Here is a 22,382-nt window from a genome sequence, read left to right on the forward strand (position 1 = left end):
TTTTTCCAATATTTAAAACCCATCCCATCATCTCCCTCCAAATAAATACCACAAGGCCTTTCCCACCATATGCATTCTGCGCAGGGACTCCTGCTTACTGGTTCTGGTATGCAATGTAATTGGGTGAGAATTCCTGCTGGGAATCTGAAAAGAAATAGACATTATATAGTGCCTTTCAAAACCAGTTCCTGTCGACAACACAAAACTGGCAGACTGTTCAGGTTGATTAAACTGTGAGGCTTATAGAGGAAGCTGAAATGAACTTCAGGAAATGTAGAATTATTCTGTACATTTCTGCTCTGGCAAAGTAGTTAGTGTTGAGAAACTGCTCTTAGTTAAAATGGAAGTGTGTTCCGTGATGACTTCAGGTTTACTGCTGTGATATTTGTAACGTATGACGGTATAGGGAAGGTGGGTGGACAAGCGGATGATAGTGTGATAAAGATCCAGATGGAGAGATACAAAAACGGTAAGACTGTTTACTTCTGATAAGGCTATTTGCAGTGCTAGAAACATTTTTGAGACAAATGGAATGTTTAAGGGTAGTACCCTGAAAATATTCAGTAGGTCATTATTATTGTGACACTGTGAAGTTATAATATCATTAGATTTTAATTCTTTGCAACCCTAGCTCTCAGCTTCAGGAATCAGGATATGTGGAAATTAAGCAGCTTGGCTGCCTTGTAAAATACTTTCAAACATCTTTCAAAATAATCTGTTGGCATTTATGTCCTCTGATCTGAATTTTATGTAATACTTGAAAGTAATTGCCTAGTTGATCAATAGATAAGTGAACTGGCAAGTGTCAAACTTGTAAGCAACACACAGGCCACCATAACTGGGTCATCACGGCGAGACGCAGTGGAAACACTTTGGACTAATGGAATGCTGTGCACTTGGGTGGGGCCAATGATTTTGTAGCTAACTTGGGAGCATCATGCTGAATACATCTGGAATTCTCCACTTGACCTTTCCGCTTGCTTCTTGTCCCTTCTGACTTCACCGCAAGAGTTAGTGAACTGTGAGTTGCTTGGGAATGCCAATGGCATACTTGCAGATGGCCTGGGATTAAAGGCACATTGTACGGAGAACAGTGGAGAAAGCAAGATTAACATTTCAGGTTAGTGACCTTATGTTAAATCCCTTCTGAGAGTTCCATTTAAACTTAATCATGGAAAGATCTTCGACAACTCTCAGAAAAAAGCAGAATATGCTATAATTCTGCAGAAATACACCTCCCTAGAAATGACAAAGTATCTCGGGACTGGACATGTTAACCCCACTTCTCTCTGTGCAGATGTATCCTGACTTGCTGAGTCTTTAAAGCATTTTCTTTTCATTTTCAGGTTTTCAGCATCTACAGAGTTGTTCAAGATGTTTCATTGTCGGTAATAAAGATGTTTTACTGTATATTTCTATGCACATGTGACAAATAAATCTAATCTTTATCTTTAGCTAATCTGTGTGTAGCACACAGCTGAGAACCATCTCAGATGGTTGCTAGAATCACGGTGGTTCGAAGATGATGTAGACAATTGCAATGTGTATCTGTCAATTTGTGATTTCCAAATAAGTTAACATCTCTGTTTTTGGAGCATTAAAACATGGTTCACCCTGCCAAATCATCTCGCTATATTAAGGTCAGGGATATAGCTCACTCCCTCTGTGCTACAGTGCAGGTTCCTGGCAAGGCTTGCAGACAAAGAAAGGAGTGTGGGTGCTGAGAAACCTCCCTTCAGAGTTGTGCAACTGCTGGCACAGGGCTACACTGCAAATAAACCCAGGATTCAGGACGAGTACATGATTGATGAATTGCATATCATGAATGGAAATCCCTTCCCTTCGAGCCTTGCATGAAGCTCGTACTGATCCCGTGATCAATGCTCTTTGAAACACATAGTCAAGCACTTAAATACTAGCTTCACGTGTCATACACCCAATAGTGGGAGAGTCTAGGGCCAGAGGGAACAGCTCAGAATAGAAAGATGTTCCTTTAGAACAGAGATCATTTCTTTAGCTAGAGGGTGGTGAATCTGTGGAATTCATTGCTACAGACAGCTGTGGAGGCCAAGTCATTGGGTATATTTAAACGCGGAGGTTGATAGGATTAGTAAGGGCATCGAAGGATACAGAGGCATGGCAGGAGAATGGGGCTGAGAGGGAAAATAAATCAGTTATGATCCAAAGCAGAGCAGAATTGGTGGCTTGAATGGCCTAATTTTGCTCCTATGTCTTATGGTCTAATTATGGTTTTATTGTTTTGAAACAGTACACCATTCCAACTTGCCTGGACCAGTAGCCCAAGACATCTGCTGAAATATATTCAGGATGAATCCAGAAATAATTGTAACAAGATCAGTCTCAATAGTAATTGTTCCTCTTTTTATTCAAATTTTTTGTTTAATATATGTTGGAAAATTCATCCGTGAAGTGTAAAGACCATAAGACCATAAGACAAAGGAGCAGAAGTAGGCCATTCGGCCCATCGAGTCTGCTCCACCATTTTATCATGAGCTGATCCATTCTCCTATTTAGTCCCACTCCCCCACCTTCTCACCATAACCTTTGATGCCCTGGCTACTCACATACCTATCAATCTCTGCCTTAAATACACCCAATGGATTGGCCTCCACTGCTGCCCGTGGCAACAAATTCCATAGATTCACCATAGAGTAAAATGTAATCTATTGATATATTTATCCATTGGAACAGAAAAACATAACTTTCATTTATTTTCACGCATAAGCAACTTTGATTTGATTAACACCGAGTCATAGTCATAATTGCTAAGCACTTACATACTTTGGACTTCAGCTGGTATTTTATCAGAGTTTTACCATTCATCTCCATCTGACATGCAATAAAAGAATGTAAATGCTGTCAGCTGCAATGTTGTGGTATGCTTGCAAACTTGCTTGATTTATTTGTATACTCATTTTAATTTACTTCACTAAACCAGTTATTCAACTATTATCTAAAAGTTCAAATATTGTGGATGCTGGAAATATGAAACATAGAAACATAGAAAAACTACAGCACAATACAGGCCCTTCATCCCACAAAGTTGTGCCGAACATGTCCCTACCTTAGAAATTACTAGGCTTACCCATAGCCCTCTATTTTTCTAAGCTCCACGTACCTATCCAAAAGTCTCTTAGAAGACCCTATCGCATCTGCCTCCACTACTACTGCTGGCAGCCCATTCCACGCACTCACCACTCTCTGAGTAAAAAACTTACCCCTGACATCTCCTCTGTATCTACTTCCCAGCACCTTAAACCTGTGTCCTCTTGTGGCAACCATTTCCTGGGAAAAAGCCTTTGACTATCCACACGATGAATGACTCTCATCATCTTATACACGTCTATCAGGTCACCCCTCATCCTCCGTCGCTCCAAGGAGAAAAGGCCGAGTACACACAACCTATTCTCATAAGGCATGCACCCCAATCCAGGCAACGTCCTTATAAATCTCCTCTGCACCCTTTCTATGGCTTCCACATCCTTCCTGTAGTGAGGCGACCAGAACTGAGCACAGTTCTCCAAGTGGGGTCTGACCAGGGTCCTACATAGTTGCAACATTAGCTCTCGGCTCCTAAATTCAATTCCACGATTGATGAAGGCCAATACACGGTATGCCTTCTTAACCACAGAGTCAACCTGCGCAGCTGCTTTGAGCGTCCTATGGACTCCGACCCCAAGATCCCTCTGATCCTCCACACTGCCAAGAGTCTGACCATTAATACTACAATCTGCCATCATATTTGACCTACCAAAATGAACCACTTCACACTTATCTGGGTTGAACTCCATCTGCCACTTCTCAGCCCAGTTTTGCATCCTATCAATATCCCGCTGTAACCTCTGATAGCCATCCACACTATCCACAACACCTCCAACCTTTGTGTCATTAGCAAACTTACTAACCCATCCCTCCACTTCCTCATCCAGGTCATTTATAAAAATCACGAAGAGTAAGGGTCCCAGAACAGATCCCTGAGGCACTCCACTGGTGATCGACCTCCATGCAGAATATGATCCGTCTACAACCACTCTTTGCCTTCTGTGGGCAAGCCAGTTCTGGATCCACAAAGCAATGTCCCCTTGGCTCCCAAGCCTCCTTACTTTCTCAATAAGCCTTGCATGGGTACCTTATCAAATGCCTTGCTGAAATCCATATATGAAATAAAAACAGAAAATCCCAGAAATGCACAACAGGTCGGGCTGCATCTGTGAAGTCAGGAACTATGTAAATAATGTAAACCATCAACTGCACAATGTAGCAATGCATTGACCTCCATGTTTGAACTGTGATGCTGCTTTCTTCACTGAAATAGTATTTAAGAATTGAATCAGCGCATATTCATTGCTGCATCATACATTTAGCGCATAAAACAGAATAAAGAATGGTCAGGTCCTTGGGAGGACGAAGGCATAGAGAGATCCCAGTGCGTAGATGCGTGTGGATAAGATGTGAAGAAGGCAGACAGTATACTTGTAAACACGAGCGATTCTGCAGATGCTGGAAATCCAGAGTAACACATACAAAATGCTGGAGGAACTCAGCAGGTCAGGCAGCATCCATGGGGAGGAATGAAGAGTCGATGTTTCAGGCTGGGACCATTCGTCACGTTCTGATGAAGTGCCTTGGCTCAAAACATCAATTCTTTATTCTTCTCCATAGATGTTGCCTGACCTGCGGTGTCCCTCCAGCATTTTGTATACGTTATATAGAATATTTACTTTCATTAACTGATGAATACAATATAAGAGCAAGGGGGCTGAGGTAAAATGTTTAAAACATTGATAAGGCCACAGCTGGAGTACCTTTGTGAAGTTCTGCTTGCCACACTGCAGGCGAAGGTGCTGGGGATGGTCATCAGATTGTTGCCTGTGATGGAGTTTCTCAGTTATGATGACAGACACTGGATAGGTTGGGCCTGTTCTCCTCGGAGAGAAGAAGGTAGATGGGAGGAGCTGACTGAAGTGCACAAAATTATTAGGGTCATAGACAGGGTGGATTATGAACTACCCTTTCGTAGAGCAGAATACAGTCAGATAACATTGGCTTAAGGTAGGTGGTAGGATATTTAGAGAGGAATTGAGGAGATTTCTTTTGACGCAGAAGGTAGAGGAAATCTGAAAGGCATTGTCTGAGAGGGTGGTGGAGACAGGCATTCTCACTGTGCTTAAGAAGTACTTAGACGACCACTCAAAAGGCATGGCCCAGAGAGCTGCAGGATGATGTGAGAAAATGGGACGAGAATAGATAAGTATTTCAAAGTCTACAGTTCAAAGTAAATTTATTATGGAAGTACTGTATGTATATATCACTGTATATTACTTTGAGATTCATTTTATTGCAGGCGCACACAGTAGAAAATCGAATCAATGAAAAACTACACACAAAGACAAACCACCAATATGGAAAGAAGACAAACTGTGGAAATAAAAAAAAATGAATAATAAATAAAAAATACTGCGAACATGCATTGTAGGGTTCTTGAAAGTGAGTCCATAGGTTGTGGAGTCAGTTCAGAGTCGAGATTCAGCAAATGGCTTGTTCCTGTGCTACATAGCTCTAACTTTAGGGCTTTAGATATTGGAAGACTGAAGACATTTATTGCAAAGCAGGATTCCAAATGATTAATTTATCATCACCCCACATAAATGTTATATTCTCTACCTGAACTGAGTGATGTTGATGCACCAACTGCGAAGCATACAGCATCAGCTGTAGAGTTGCCCGGCACTTTCTCCATTAGTCCAAGGACTGTGCAACTATGAGAAATGAAGTGAAATACAAAAATTTTTTGTGAAATTATGTGCCATTGTTACCCAAAACAGTATTTTTATTATATATGCATAGTTAAAAAAGTGAGTAAGTTAATTGTATATTCTCGTGCTGGGGATCTGAGGAGGAATATTTCTACATAGCAATGAAACTAGAACAGGATGTGGAGTTGGTGATCTTTTGGAGGGGGAAAAGGTGTAGTCTCCAATGTAGCACAGACATGTGGTTCAAAGCTTATTTGGACTCTAGCACAATAGCAACTCTAACTAGTTTGAACGCAACATCAACCACTATTCCTTCAGATGTAAATACAGAAAAACAGCTTGTATTTACTGTATGTAGTGCCTCTAGTTACCTCAGGACATCCCCAAATCCTTCACAACCTACGGAATACTTCTATTGTAATGCAAGGAACTTCCACAGGCAAGCTGCACCAGCCAGGCCAGTAAAATATGCACCAAATACAAACGTAACAATTTATTTATTAAATTAAATGATGTTATCAGAAAAACGTTGCATCTTTTTACTATTTCAGATTATTGTTTTGTCTCAGAGATCCAATAGTTCATAGAGCCAATTTGTCTGACGAAATGATGAAAAATTTATTTCTTAATTATATTTTTCAGAGTTTCAGTTACTACTGAAGCAAGTATTCAGTTATCTCACTGCCAGCTCAGTGTCTTTGTTATTGTCAGATTTGAACCTTCTCTGACTTGCCTGACCAATCTCTCATTCTCCACCTAGCAGAAAGTTTCAGCCAACTGGAACTCTGCTTTCTGTGGTTTAACTTAGAGTTATAGTGTACTACAACACAGAAACAGGTTGTTTGGTCTATCTAGTCCATGCCAAACTATTATTCTGCAGAGTCCCATTGACCCACACTTGGACTATAGCCCTCCATATCTCTGCCATTCATATACTTATCCGAACTTATCTCAAATGTTGAAATTGCACCTGCATCCACCACTTCTGCTGACAGCTTGTTCAACACTCTCACCACCCTCTGAGAAAAGAAGTTCCCCCTCATGTTTCCCTTAAATGTTTCAACTTTCACCTTTAACCTATAACCTCTAATTCTGGTTTCACCCAACCACAGTGGAAAAAGTCTGCTTGCATTTACCCAGTTGAAACTCCTCTTTATTCTGTATACCTCAATGAATCAATGAAAGACCACAGCTAACAGGATGGACAAAACAAAAACAATGGGCCAAATACAACAAACGGTGCAATACAGAAAGAAAAAAGAAAATAATAATAGTAAATAAATAAGCAATAAATGTCGAGAGCATGAGATGAAGAGACCTTGAAAGTGGGTCCATAGATTGTGGGAACAGTTCAGTGATGGGGCGAGTGAAGTTGAGTGAAGCTATCCCCTCTGGTTTGACAGCCTGATAGCTGAGGCGTAATAACTGTTTCTGAATCTGGTGGTGTGGGTCCTGAGGCTCTTGTACCTATTTCCTGATGGCAGCAATGTGAAGAAAGTATAGCTTGGATTGTGGAGGTCCTTGATGATGGATTCTGCTTTCCTTGACGATGGATTCTGCTTTCCTTGACAATGCTCCGTGCAGACGTGATCAATGGTAGGGAGGGCTTTACCCCTAATAAACAGAGCAGAATCCACGACTTTTTGTAGGTTTTTCCATTTAAGGGCAATGGTGTTTCCATACCAAGTTGTGATGAAACCAGTCAATAAACTCTCCACTACACATCTATAGAGGTCTGTCAAGGTTATAGATGGCGTGCTGAACTTTCACAAATTTCCAAAAAGTCGAGGCGCTACTGTGTTTTCTTTGTAATGGCACTATATACTGGACTCATGACAGATCCTCTGAAATGATACACCAAGGAATTTAAAGTTGCTGTCCAGGTGTTGAAGGGTTGAGTGAAAAGCCAATGAAATGGCATCTGCTGTTGACCAGTTGAGGTAGCAGGCAAACTGGGGTACATCCAAGTCTCTTCTCAGGCAGGACTTGATATATTTCATCTCTGTGGATGTGAGTGCTACTGGACAATAGTCATTGAGGTAAGTTACCAATTCTTCTTAAGGCACCAGTATAATTGAAGCATATGGGTACCTCAGATTGCCGAAGTGAGAGGTTAAAGGTATCTGTGAACACTGCAGCCAGATCCTTAGTACTGGGCCAGGTACAACATCTGGGCCAGATGAATTCTATGGGTTCACCCTCCTGAAGGATGCTCTCATGTCTGAAATCATGGGGTCATTGAGGGCTGTGGGAACTCATGAACGTTCCACCACATTTTGACAGTCAAGGCAAGCATAAAAGGCATTGAGTTCATTGGAGTGGAGCCTTGTTGTCACCTTTGTCGCTTGGTTCTCGCCCCATGTGCACCTTAACTTTAATCACTTCAGTAACATTAAATATTGTTTTAAGGTTCTGGGATTATCTTCCTGAATTTCTGCTTTTGAATATCTCTTTTCAGAGTAAAGAAAATGTATTTATTATCAAAGTAAGCGTATGTTATCATATAACTACCTCATGTTTCAATTTCTTATGGGCAGTTATAGGAAAAAGTAATAACAATAGAATTTTATGAAAAATTGTACATAAACAAAGACTGACAGACAGCCAATGTGCAAAAGACAAACCATTCAAATAAAAATAATACTGAGAGTATGAGTAGTAAAGAGTCCTTGAAAGTTCGTCTTTAGATTTTTCTCTCCTAAGGCCAGCAATATTGTTAGCCGTGGCTCAATGGATAGCATTTCTCTTCCTGAATCAGAAGGTTATGGGTTCAAGTTCCACTCCTATTCAAGCTCTATAATCATCACTGCTGTAATTAGTGAACAGTGATTAAGGCATTAAGACTGTCACTCATTAAGGATAATGTATCGTGACTAACTGCTTTTTGGGCTGCAGCAATATTGATTGAACGCTCCAGCAGAGAATGAGTAATGTACAGTTAATCTGAGCTCCTCGTGTCTCACATACGTATACTCTACCATGGACCATAAAGGACGTGCGTTGAGAGGCTGGAAGCATTGAACACACATATTTTAACCTGGTGACATGAATGGGATTGTGGAGTCAATGGTAATGGCAAAGTTGTTGAGGATGTTACAGATTTAATCACTAGGTTGGCTGGTTGAGTCTGAGAAGTCATGATTAATTGTAGCAAGTGTAAGGTGTTGTCGTGAGTATTATGCAAAATACTATTAGAATGGAAAATAGTCCAAAAATCAATCTCAATAGTTAGGACAAATCAGATATGAACTGGATTGAGATTTTTTTAAGTTGATTAAGATTGTCTTGAAACTGTCTTGCACTGTAGAATGATTGATGTTCCACTTGACAAAGTGAAAGAGAAGCTGTGAAGACGGAGATGGACATTGCGAAAAGTTATGCATTTGGAACACAGAATCAAAGGTCGGGAAACATGATTAGATTACCATAGTCTCCAGAATAAGAATAAGACAAAAAGTTTAGAAAGGGATAAGAATTTAACTTCAGACAACATGGAGACAAAATTGAAAAGAAAGGTGGCGAATACAGGATTTAAGGTGTTACGTTTGAATACACACAGTGTATAAAATAAGGTAGATGATAACCATAAGACATAGAATCAGACTCAGGATCAGGAGCAGAATTAAGCCATTTGGCCCATTGAAAATGATCCGCTCTTTGAACATGGCTCATACAATGAGAAGTGGAGGGGCAAAGTTCAAAGTTCAAAGTAAATTTATTATCAAAGTACATATATGCCACCATATATCACCCTGAAATACATTTTATTGTGGGCACAATTAATAAATCTATAATAGAATAACAACCATAAAAGAATCAATGAAGGACCGCACCAACTGGCCATTCAAATAATTTGCAAAAGACAACAAACTGCGCAAGTACAAAAAGAAATAAATAATAATAAATAAATAAGCAATAAATATCGAGGATATGAAATGAAGAATCCTTGGAAATGAGTCCATAGGTTGCGGGAACAGTTCAGTGATAGGGAAGTGAAGTTGATTGAATTTATTCCATCTGATTCTAGAGCCTGATGGTTGATGGGTGTTTATTGCTTATTTATTTATTATTATTTCTTTCTTTTTGTATTTGCATTGTTTGTTGTTTAATGCACACTAGTTGAATGCCCGATTGGTGTAGTCTTTTACTGATGTTATTATGGATTTATTGATTATGCCCATAAGACAATGAATCTTGAGTTTGTGTATGGTGACATATGCATTTTGATAATATATTTACTTTGAACTGAACCAGCCGGCACAGCCATAATCATTACAGATTAGTTTGACTACTTTGATTACTTTGCACTAAAATAACTTTTCTCTGTTCTAATTGTGTTCTTGTAAAATTTGTATAACTTAAGTTTTTCTTGCGAATCCTACTTATCTGATGCTACGTACCTGCGAAGCTACTGGAAATAAGACTTTCATTGCTTCTCTGCATACATTTACCTGTGCAGATGATAATAAACTCAACTTTGAGTTTGACTTTAAATGTGCTGCATAAATACAAGTAGATGTTAATGAATGAGGAGATTCCCTGCAGAAATCTGACATCATTCCTCTGAGAGCAAAGCTTTGCTTGTTGGACTGAGTTGCCAGCAAAGACCAAACCAAACTCTAACTAAACATTTATTTCTAAGCCTCAATTTCACTTAGGATCAAACTGAAAATGGAAGACATACAGAACCCATGTGGCAGTTTGCCTATCCAATGTTCCTGCATACACTTTGCTTTCCCCCTCAAATATCTACAGTAAACGTCAGGCATGTTCACAAGTTTGGCTGTACCAAACTGGCAGATTTTGCAAGCTATTGGATATAAATCTAGTTAATACTCCAAAACACTTTCAAGCCACTTTTTTTTCCAAATGTTACATAATGTGACATGATAAATGTCAACCCATTTTTTTTTCAAATGTGACATGATAAATGTCAACCCAGTAAGTTTTAAATTGGTGTAATGACCTGGGCCACGGTGAGTTAGAAAGCAGTAACAGAACTGGATCCCTGGTGAGCTGGGGATCAGCACAGGAACTAGAACACTGGTGAATCCATACGCGGGTCTAATCCAGGGCTCCAGTGATTTAGGAAGCATGTGGGAATTGGAGATGCTCAGTTATCAAGTTGGGAGGAAGCAGTTTGTCACACCTTATGTTTAAAAATATATTTGTTTAGTGAATATGGACATCACAGATAATACCTTTATTGTCTTCTTGAATTGTGTCATCAGTTAAGTGCCACTAGAACAATAAGACCAGGGTTAAATATGGGTCAGTTCATTAAAAGATCACTGACACTCTAGCCTTGAGGATACAGTGAACAGGATGAGCTTTGATTCAAGGTTCAAGATTGTTTAATGTCACTTCCAGTACACAAGTGTAAAGGAGAATGAAATTATTGTTACTCCGGATCCGAAAAAAATAATATAAGGAACACTTTAATAAAAAAAACAATAAATATAAATACATAAGATACCTTATATACATAGATTGATTGTAATTCCATAAAGTGACACTAAGCTTTGTATCCCCTTTGCTGATCAACTTCCCAGCTCTTGGCTTCATCCCTCCCCCTCCTGTCTTCTCCTGTCATTTTGGATCTCCACCTCCCCCTCCCACTTTCAAATCTCTCACTACCTCTTCTTTCCATTAGTCCTGACGACGGGTCTCGACCGAAACGTCGACTGCACTTCTTCCTATAGATGTTGCCTGGCCTGCTGCGTTCACCAGCATTTTGTGTGTGCTGCTAAGCTCAGGAGAGTCTGCACATAGGGTGACTCTGACAGGAAATGATGAAGTGGCGGTGGTGTTGGGGAGGTGGGGTGTGCCAGGATGGGTTAGTGGGTGGCAGTGTTGATCAGCCTTGCTGCTTGGGGAAAGTAACTGTTTCTGAGTCTGGGGATCCTGGCGTGAATGCTACAGAGGCTCCTCCCCGATGGGCATGGGAGAAGCAGTCCATGAATAGGGTGGGTGGTATGTTTCGTGATGTCACTGGCCCTTTCCTGGGACCCTCCTCGATGGCTGGTAGGCAGGTACTGGTGATGGGTTGGGCAGTTTTAGAACCTTCCTGTCCGCCACAGTGTGGTTTCCATACCATACAGTTAAGCAGCATGTTAGAATGCACTCTACTGTGCATCTATAGAATGACGTGTATGGATGCGCATAGTCCACCCTCCTCAGAAAGCAGAAGCTTTGGTGAGCTTTCCTGATTGTGTAAGATGTGTTCTGGGACCATGAGCGCTCGTGTGAGACGTGCTCTCCAAGGAGTGTGAAACTACTCACAGTTTCCACAGCTGTGCCACCAATTAAAACATGGCCATCTTGACGGAGAAATTTTTAAGTTCCTTATTTATCTTGTTGCTTGAACTTGTTGTTTCTGCATTACAGTCCAGTAACTGCTTTACTCATCCAGAACGATTCAGAGGAGTTCCTCCACTAATTTGATCTGATTTATACTCGTAACCAAAACACTTTGTTCTCAGTAGAGGAAGTTACCTCTGACATAATCTCTTATATTCTAATTTAAAGTTATATCTGCATGGAAACACTACTTTGGCAGGAGAGCAGCAAATGTAACACTACTATTCAAGAAAGGAGGGAGAGAAAAAGTTGGGAACTACGAAGTAGTTAGTCTGACATCAGATATTTGGAATCCTTTATTAAAGATGTGATAATGGAACACCTGGCATATTCAACATGGAGTTTAAGAAAATGAAATTGTGCTCACCAGGTTCCCATTTCTAATGCTATATATAAAAAAGGACAGATATACTGAATTGCATGAATTTAAATTCCCCCAGCTGCCAAGGAAGTATTTGGCAGCTAGTCTTGCAATTTAACCACTGCAATCTCATACCTCTGTCTATTTGTCCCAAAATACTATTCACTTCATTTGGCGTCATCTCACATTTCCCTACACCTTGGGGAGTCAGGACTCACTCGTTTCCGCATTTTGGAATATCCTTTTTTAGAAAAAGAAGGAATATAATTTCAGTTGTTTTGCACTTACTTTGTCCTTTGCATACACTTCACCGTAAATGACGTCTCATTTGAAAAATGCATTGGAGGACACGGTCTGCACTTAGTATCAGATTTCCTATTTGCTGTGGAGTAAGAACACATTTCTTAGAAAATGAAATGCAAGGAAAACCATCAATATCTGAAGCATGTTCCTGAGAGGTGGATGTTACCAGATGGACTACAGTGATTTAAAACAGCCATCTGTCAAACTCAGCCAAATGCAATACTGATCATGCTGATGATAACTATAAAAAAAAGTTCTGGAATAAATTCTGATCAAATGTCCAAAAGAAATACACCAAAATGAAACAAATCCTTTGTAGTCCATGAGATGGGGAGAAAAAAGTCTGCACTATATCACAGTTCCATTGATATAAGAGGGCAGCTTGGTGGGCCATATCACTAAAGAAACAATTAAAACTTGTTGCAGTGGGTTTGATTACCTGGGGCTGGACCAGGTAAGCATGTGCATTGTGCTGTGGGTGGCTCCATGTACTGTGTTTTACACCTTGGCCCCAGATGAATGCTGATTTGTTTAGCAGGACACATACGTACAGTTGAATGACAGGTAAACTTGAACTTGTTTCAACAGCAGGAGAAGCAAGCTTTAATGTCAATGAGTTTTCCTCAGAAAAGGAACAAGTTAGATGGATAATTCCTAAAACTTAGACCATTTGCACATTCTTGTCCTCAATTTACATGTTAGTTTTGTAGTACACTTCATGCTGCATTAGCAATCATTTTGCATCAGAGACTGATGGGGCACTTAAGCACTTGATCCATGTTAGCCTGACATTTTCCCAGCATCAGGGAGACTCTTCATGATATGCTCAATGTACATTCGCATGTAATTGAAGCAGGAAGATATAACTTCAACCCAGTCCTGGACACTCACAATTCAACCAGACGTATGTTGTGTTATAGAGTCATAGAACACTACAGCACAGAAACAGCTCATCCAGTCTGTGCCGATCTGTTACTCCGCCTGCTCCCATCAACCCACTCCTAGACCATAGACCCCCATATCCCTCCCATCTCTATACTTACCCAAACTTCTCATTAGTGTTGCCCACATCCACCACTTTTGCTGGCAGCTCATTCCACACTCGTACCCGTCTCTGAGTGAGGAACTTTCCCCATAATTATTTCACCTTTCATCCTTAACCTATGACCTCTAGTTCTAGTTCTGGCATTGCTTTGCTGGTGATTCAATTGAACACCCTTCAGACATCATGTGACCTGTCTGGACACATTCAGAAGTGACTGCAGGTTGTTCAAACACCTCCCAAAGTTTCCAGACTGTGCTGCAACTGGCAGTGAGTGTTTTTTGGAAGAAGAGTTAATTTCCTCAGAAGAGATACTATTGGCAACTATATATAAACAAAGACTGACAAACAAGCAATGTGCAAAAGAAGATAAATTGTGCAAATAATAAAACAGATACCGAGAATGTGGGTTGTAAATTCTTTGAAAATGAGCCTGTAGATTGTAGAATCAGTTTGGAGCTGAGGTGAGTGAAGTTATCTACATTGATTAAGGAGCCTGATGGTTGTTGGGTAGTAACTGTTCCAGAACCTGGTGACCTAAGACTTCTGTACCTCCTGCCAATGGTAGTAACACAAGATCCCTCCTGCCTTTCCCAATTGTTCAGCACTCGCTAACATAGCCTGCATTATCTCTAACTTTTTCCAGTTCTGCTATAAGGTCAGTGACCTTAAGCCTTAAGGGGTGCAGGAAGAGCTGTATAGCCCCAGCAGGTCAGATTACAACTATGGGGGCAGACGTAAAGATTTACCATATGTAGTCAATGAGGTTCGGACACAATGGGAACAGGCTTGAGACAAGAAATGTTTTAAGATACAGGAGAAGTGTTAATATTTAAACCTCCTGGTGTATTTGATTTATAAATATATAGATAATATTAAAGACATCTTTTAGAGTTTCCTTATTTGTGGTTTCTTTAAGGATCAAATAGTCTATAAATAATGTCAACTTTCAGAATGGTAATTTTCAGCTACCACTGGGCAGTATGGAAGTTGATTTGGAAATGGCAATGTCTCATTTAAATCAGCACACTAAGGCATGTGCTTGAGTTGAAGTGTGATGGCTCCATTCTGAAGATTAAGTCATGACAGAAAGAGTGTCTTTAACACTAATGAGTAGACAGCAATTCTGCATTGAATTTTCTAATTTAGAATTCATGGTGATTAAAGCCCTCTCCTTTTTTAAAGAAAAGATAATTGATTGTCCTGCCATAAAATCTCTTTAACACACTGGAAAATTATTCCGAAGTGTAGCAGTAATTAATTGTACTTTGTCTATATTGCTTGCTGAGGTTGTCAGATCCAAAATCTGCCTAAAAGTGATTGCTGGTTACTATAATGAACAATGCAAATTAGTATCCATCAGACAGTCTATTTTAAGTACACCATGATTTTGACAGAGGTATATCGGGGGCCATTGTTCAGTAATCATCTCTCTCAACTCTGGCTATGAAAATAAATTAGCCATCTAATTTCAAGTATATTGTTTGCCAAATGTACTGCATCTGCCCTGCAAGACAGGACTTTCAGTCCTTGGTTTTTACTTGCATTTGATGCGAGAGGCTTATATTGTCCAGTGATCAATGCCTAATGAATGCCTGACATTAGAGAGAACTGTGTAAAGAAAGTTCATCTGAGTACAACATATAATGAGACAGGGTTCTCCTATTCTGTAGATGAGTGCATTTGATAGTCTGGAGGACTTATCAAGTCCCTCCAACATTTTGTGTGTGTTGCTCAAGATTTCCAGCATCGGCAGCTTCTCTTGTTTGCCTTTGATAGTCTATTGCTATCTTGTCCTTCAACCCGTACTTTTCTCCCAGTCCACAGCAGACTGACATTGGCCTTCTCAACATTTCTGTAATTGATTTTTGTTAATATGTTGCATAGATTGATAGTAAATTTTCCAATGAACAAGTTAAGTTAGGAGGGCAGAAAATGCTAAAGAAACTGAGCAGGTTAGGCAGCATCTGTGGAAAGAGAAAAAGTTAACAGGATTTCACACACTTGCTCACCTTTCTCTTTCACTTCAAACCCCGGGAGGCAGGGGTTGTCCCTGAGGCAGTATTCACAGTCCTGCGAGCAGTGGTAATTTGCCTTACATGTGCATTGCGTAGCAGTCACCGAATCTCCTATACGGAGAACCTCAAATCCCTTCACTGTAAAGTAAACAAAATATTTTCAGGCACAGTAATAACAAGCGGCCACATTTAACCATCTCCTGCAGTGTTTACACCTGTGCATGGTATAACCATCGCATTTAACCATCTCACACAGTGTTTACAGCTGTGCATAGTATATCCATTTCAGATCTGGCAATAGTGATAAAAGCTAATATTTGCTGTTTTTAAAACTACTTAGGATACTACAAAACGAGAGTTAAATAAAAGATAAAGTAGTAGCTCATTAATACAAGAGGTTGTTACATATATCAAAATGTTACTTCTGTAAGTCTTGGATAAAACATACTTCTGTTTCATTTTATAGTTAATATGAAGACTTCCTACATCAACTTAATTTGCTAATGATTCTTATTTTTCATTGCTGTCCAGGTTCAATTCTAACTCAGCAACTTCCATCCCTATGTAACAGGTGTCACAATGGCTCAGCTGGGTAGCTGAGTGAAATAGATGTTTCACCCATGATATCACTGGTTCTCACCGGACATTTCTCCAGGGTTCCAAAGGGACAAGGAATGGAGCAACTGGGGTCGGATTTCTACAGACAAAATATCCAAGGATATAATAAATATGTATATATGATTTAATCTTCATTGTGTGTTCATAAGTCGAGTTGAAGTGACCTTAGTTCCGGAGGGAAGGTTTATGATTCCTGTTGATTTCTGCTCTGCAGCGGGGAGCCTACTGGAAGAGCAATTGAAGACTTGTAGCAAGCAATATTGAGGAGATGTTTGGACCAATGATATATAAGCAGACTCCAGTCTGGACTCTGATGGGATCTATGGTGCATCCTTTGATGAAGATCAAAGTTTATATAGACATCAGAACAGAATAAATTAGAGCAAGATTCGGCTAATCAGCCCTTGGAATCTACTCTGCCATACAATAAGGTCATAGATGGTTGAATCTTGGCATTTCTTGCTCCCTTCCCTTGCTCCTTCACTCTCTTGAAGTTCAAATATCCATCAACATCCATTTTTGAAATATCCATTGACACTATCTCCACATTTATCTTGGATAGAAAATTCTAAAAAGTCAGAAAAGATTCTTCCCCACATCCATTTTTAATATGCAATCTATCCTGCAATATACCTCATCACTTTAGATATCCCCACCAATGAAACATCCTCAACACATCGACTTTATGATGCCCCTGAGTATACCATGTTTCAATAAGTTCACTTCTCATTCTTCCAAATTCTAATGGCAACGTATTCAACCTTTCTTTATTGATCAAACCTTCTTTGCATTCCCTGAAATAAAAACTTCTCCTCCATTAACTATAGAGACCAAACCTGTATGCTGTACTTCAGGTGTTGTTGCACTAGTGCCTAAAAATTATATCAAAATTTCTTACTTCATATCTCTCACACAACAGCCAATCTTTCTGAATTAATTGCTGGATCTGCATGCCTTAAAAGGACTCTTGTACTGCCTTGTACCACAATATTTTGTATTCTCATCATTCTTCTTCCTCGGAGAATAACCTCCTATTTTTAGGTGATTGGAGGAAAGTATAGAGGGGATGTCGGGGTAAGATTTTTTTACACAGACTGGTGGGTACACAAAACGCCCTGCAGGGTGGTGATAGAGGCAGATACATTAGGGACGTTAAAGAAACTCCTAGATGGGGGGGGGGAGGAGAAGATGGTAGCGCGACGCAGTGCGCGTGGCCGCTCCGAAATGATATCGGTATTTGTAAGTAGGTACCGTGCACAATCCTGATTTGATGGAGACAGATGTGAGAAGCACAGAGGAACACCTGGAGAAACTTCTGAAATGCCTGCTTCGCTGCCGCTGCTACTGTGCGATCGAGAATCTCCAAAGGGGAAGGCTCCAAATCCTCGGCTTTGCCTATTGCCTGTTGCCGGGGCCGAGGTCGAAGCGCTCAGCAGAGATGGTGCTTGGTGCTCGGTGTCGGAGGGCTGGTCGGAGGCTTGAAGTTTTCAGATGGACTCAAGAGTCGGCTGTGTTCGGATGCTTCCAGGGTGCTGCATCAGTAAGTTTGCGGCGCTGGAAGCTCATGGCAGGGAGAGTTTTTCTTCCTTCTACCGTCTGCGTGAGATGATGGGACTTTCGAGAGACTTTGAGACTTTTTTTTACCGTGCCCATGGTCTGTTCTTTATCAAATTACAGTATTGCTTTGCACTGTTGTAACTATATGTTATAATTATGTAGTTTTTGTCAGTTTTTTAGTCTTGGTTTGTCTTGTGTTTCTGTGATATCATACTGGAGGAACATTGTATCATTTCTTAATGTATCCATTACTAAATGACAATAAAAGAGGACTGTGTGTCCTCATAATCTAAACTAAATCTAAAGATAGGCACAATGATAGGAAAATGGATGATTCTGCAAAGGGAAGGATTAGATTGATCTTAGGATAGTTTATAAGGTTGGCACAACATTGTGGGCAGAATTGTCTGTACTGTGCTTTAGTGTTGTATATTCTATGTTCTATTTTTGCTGCATTATATTCCATCAATTCCTTGTCCACACACTTAAACTAGCTACATGCCTTTACAGGCTCCTTGTGTTCTCCTCAGCAGTTGAAACCTGATTTGGCTGATGCCTGATTCCAGAAATGATTGGTCTACTTGCGAACACTTCAGCAATGAGACATTTTAAACCTCGACACAATGGAAAATCCTCAATTAAATCATTGGAATTATGAAAATCCTTTGCTCAAAGCTGCTAAACCTGGCATCTGAGAAGCACTTTGGGTCTCTCTGATGAGGGCACGATGGAAGAAAAGTGCAAACAGTGGAAGGAAAGAACGACAATCCAAACAGCACATTCACCTGCCCGCTCAAACCCCACTGAAGCAGTAGTTATGGATCCTGCAGAGGACTCATATGTTACCTCAGTCCATTGAACTGGAGTGGGAATAAGATATCCTTCTTCTCAGAGCACTACCCAAGAACAGAAGCCTTGTCTAATGCTGGATAGACTGTCTTATACAGTTTAGAGTAAACGTTACATCCTTAAGCAAACAGGCACTTGTATACACGGAGATAGACAAATGTGCAATGCACACGTTTCAGTTCCATGTCCTTTCCAGAATCATTCTCAAAGAGTAACAACTTTTTAATTGTCTGCAATTATGGTCAAAGGTTCCTGGGCCATTTCTGTGGGCAATGATGACTACTAGACCATGGATTTGGAAGCACAAAGAGGCCAGATCAGGGAATGGAAACAGATTTCCTTCCTAAAGGACATTATTGGACCTGATGGGTTTTTATGACAACTTATTGGCAATAGTTTCATGGTTACCATCATCAATACTATTAATTTGAAATTCCTGTTTGCCCAATCATATGAATTTAAGTCCCCCAGCTCCCGGCTCCCGTGATGGATTTCAATTTATTCTTTCAAATTATTAATTCAGGTCATTAATTATTTTCAAACTGTTCACTTTATCACATTAACCACTGCTTGGTTTTGGACCAGTCTACAAGTAGATACTCACTTTCATCACACTCCACCTGTTTCAAGCATTCTGTCTGAGAATTACTGTGGTCCAGGTACTCGCCTTCCCCACAAGGTCTGCATTCAACCGGTTTCTCCTCCGTACATGGAGTTAAGAGGTGGTAGCCTGAAATAAAATATCCAGTGTTAAGATCTGTACACCTTTTAGGAAAGGCGAAAACAGATGGGGTCAAATCTGAGGTCAGTGCATTAATTTACGCCAAATGCATTATAGCAGATTATAATGATGTAAGTCTCCCTTAAACTGAAGTGCCGACAGTCAATACCCACAATGCAACATGCACTACAGAAACAATCAAGACAACAACTCATTCAACCCCATTGCTTCCCAGAGTTCATATGGCGACAGTTGTCCGAACAAAACTCAATTCTCATTTTACATGGAATGCACACTACTTTAATGATTCATCCCACAGTTGAGGCTCCCATTGTGACCACTAATGTAAAATGCACAGAAAATAAAGTAACATCAAAATCAGGAAAATTGTTTGTTCCAATTGTTTATTTGCATTTTTGGGCTTCACCATAACTGTTGGCCAAGGTTGCAACTGGAGAACAAAGCCACCTATTGTCTTTATACAGGTTGAATTTGATATGGTGCAAGAAGGAATGTGGCAGCACAAACCGAAAAGTGACTGACAGAGAGAAAAAACAGAAGATAATGATAACAGGGCCTCCTGAAAGTAAAGAGGTCAGAACTGTGTAAAAGGAGCAAGTTTCCATCAGACTGGGAATACAGAGTATATTGTCAAAGAACAAAGATTATGGCAAAAAGACAAGAAATTAACCCAATGAGGGGACACTTTAAATGAATGCCATTGTCAACAAGCAGGGAGCATAGAAAGCAAAGAAGATGCCCCCTCAGTGGAAGAGTTTTGGAAGGTGTGGATGAATCTGAAGGCCCAAAGGTCTCGGAGGTAGACTGTATTTTTGACCATGTCCACTGGACTAGTGGTTATTTTCCCAGCTCCATCCTAAGTCTGAGCTGTTAAGAGACAAAGGACAATATCTTGTTCCAACTCTGTCGTGGGGGGTTATTTATTAACTTAATTAGAGATACAGCATGGAATAGGCCCTTCTGGCCCTTCAAGCCATGCCGACAGAAACCCCTGATATAACCCTAGCCTAATCACAGGACAATTTACAATGACCAATTAACCTACCAACTGGTACGTTTTTGGACTGTGGGAGGAAACTGGAGCACCCGGAAGAATCCCACGCATTCCAAAGGGAGGACATACAACCTCCTTACAGCGGACGCCAGGACTGAACTCCAAACTCAGACGCCCCAAGCTCTAAGAGTGTCAAGTTCCAACTTACCACTCGCAGTGCAGTTTAACAGTTGCAATTGGATCCAGCATAAATATAAATCACAGGAAAGTATTAATAGGTGTCAGAAGACAGAGCCCTTTACAAAAGTGCAATGTGACATTAAACTGATGTTGGTGCTTGCTGAATGAGCTCTTTAATCCTTCTAATTTCTAGGTGGGATGAAGGGGCAGGCTTCTTTTGTGAGAAGATGGTAGAACTTTATGCAAGGGGATGCTTGCTCCACTAATAATCTACTTACAAATATCCACGGACTCCAAGACAGAAGCATTTATGACATCAGGATTCACATTAGTATTTCAGACTTCCAACTCCAAAAATTCCTTTTCCATTCAGTCCTAAATGGTAGATGGCCAGGCAGCAAATAAGATTGTCTCTGTACATCTGTGCTACAGATTAAATGAACTAGAAGCTCAGGAATTGAAGATGATACTCACCTTGACTTCCAGCTGAGACTGTAGGTCAGGCACCAGACTACGGGCATTAGGTAAGGTTGTGTTGTTGCTTCAATTCTGATCTTCATTTTTCTAGTAATTGTTCTTCCCTTTATTAGTGGAATTGGTATCAATATATGATTGGATATTGAGTAATTTCCATTTCCTCTGCACAAGGACTGGAGTCTCCAAGACATCTATCACTAATCTGTAATAATACAATGAACTGTACCCCCTCATCCATATTGAGAAGAATTACAGTTCCCACTCAAACTTTTGTACCAGTTTACTATAGCCCATCTGTGAGAAAACAAAAATGCTCTGTCAGACCCCGAAGGCTGATATGCCTTACTAAAAACCACCAGTAGGGGAAAGACTACATTGACAGTAAGACTCTTGTTAGCTTTGAAGACACTTTTCTTAATGTGCTGGCAAAGACAGATTCCAAAACAAAGAAACACAATAGAATTCATGAAAAAATCCACACCACATCACATCACATCACATTCGAGGTGTGAAAAAGAAAGAACAAATCATGCAAGCAATGAAAAAAGGGAAACGATCCACAGAACATGAACCAGAGTTCCTGACAGTAAGTCCAGAGCCACGTAGCCAGTTCAACATTGCAGCCGGTCCAGGAGCTCAATGGCTGCAGCCCACAGCCATGGAACCAGTTCAGCATTGAGACAAATGCCCATGTTTAACCATAAGCTATTGCTCTCAGTCAATTTTCACCAGGTCTTCTCTTAAGCGACTGAAACCATCAACTTGTGACCTTAACTTGAGGACCAATCTTGCCAAAATCCCTTGCCATATCTACTTTGTTGTCGGCTCTTCCTACAATTGTCCACTTAGCACAATATCTGAGGATTCAGTATGGAAACGTGTCTCAGGCAGCTTGCATTAAATCGTACAGATTCAACAGGATGTATTTTCTTACAAAATTCAATTCCATTGACATCAATTTTTGAAGGTTGAGCATGATGCCCGGGCAGTCATTGTTCTTAGCCACCTGAGAGTTTCATGCAAGCAGTTAAGAACATTTTCTTTTAATTGCCTAACCCTTCAGTTGCTCTGCTGCTGGAGTTACAGTGTGAGTGGGTGGGAAGA

General features: G+C 40.3%; 1 long non-coding RNA gene across 1 annotated transcript; it reads left to right on the plus strand.

Annotated features, from left to right (window-relative positions):
- The first annotated feature begins 347 nt into the window (after positions 1 to 347).
- Positions 348 to 5,442, plus strand: LOC140212333 (uncharacterized). Its single transcript, XR_011889698.1, has 3 exons — positions 348 to 469; positions 1,347 to 1,388; positions 5,366 to 5,442. It is a non-coding gene; the product is annotated as an uncharacterized lncRNA (long non-coding RNA).
- Positions 5,443 to 22,382: the final 16,940 nt, after the last annotated feature.

The sequence above is a fragment of the Mobula birostris genome, chromosome 19 (genome assembly GCF_030028105.1).
Source record: "Mobula birostris isolate sMobBir1 chromosome 19, sMobBir1.hap1, whole genome shotgun sequence".
NCBI lineage: Eukaryota > Metazoa > Chordata > Chondrichthyes > Myliobatiformes > Myliobatidae > Mobula > Mobula birostris.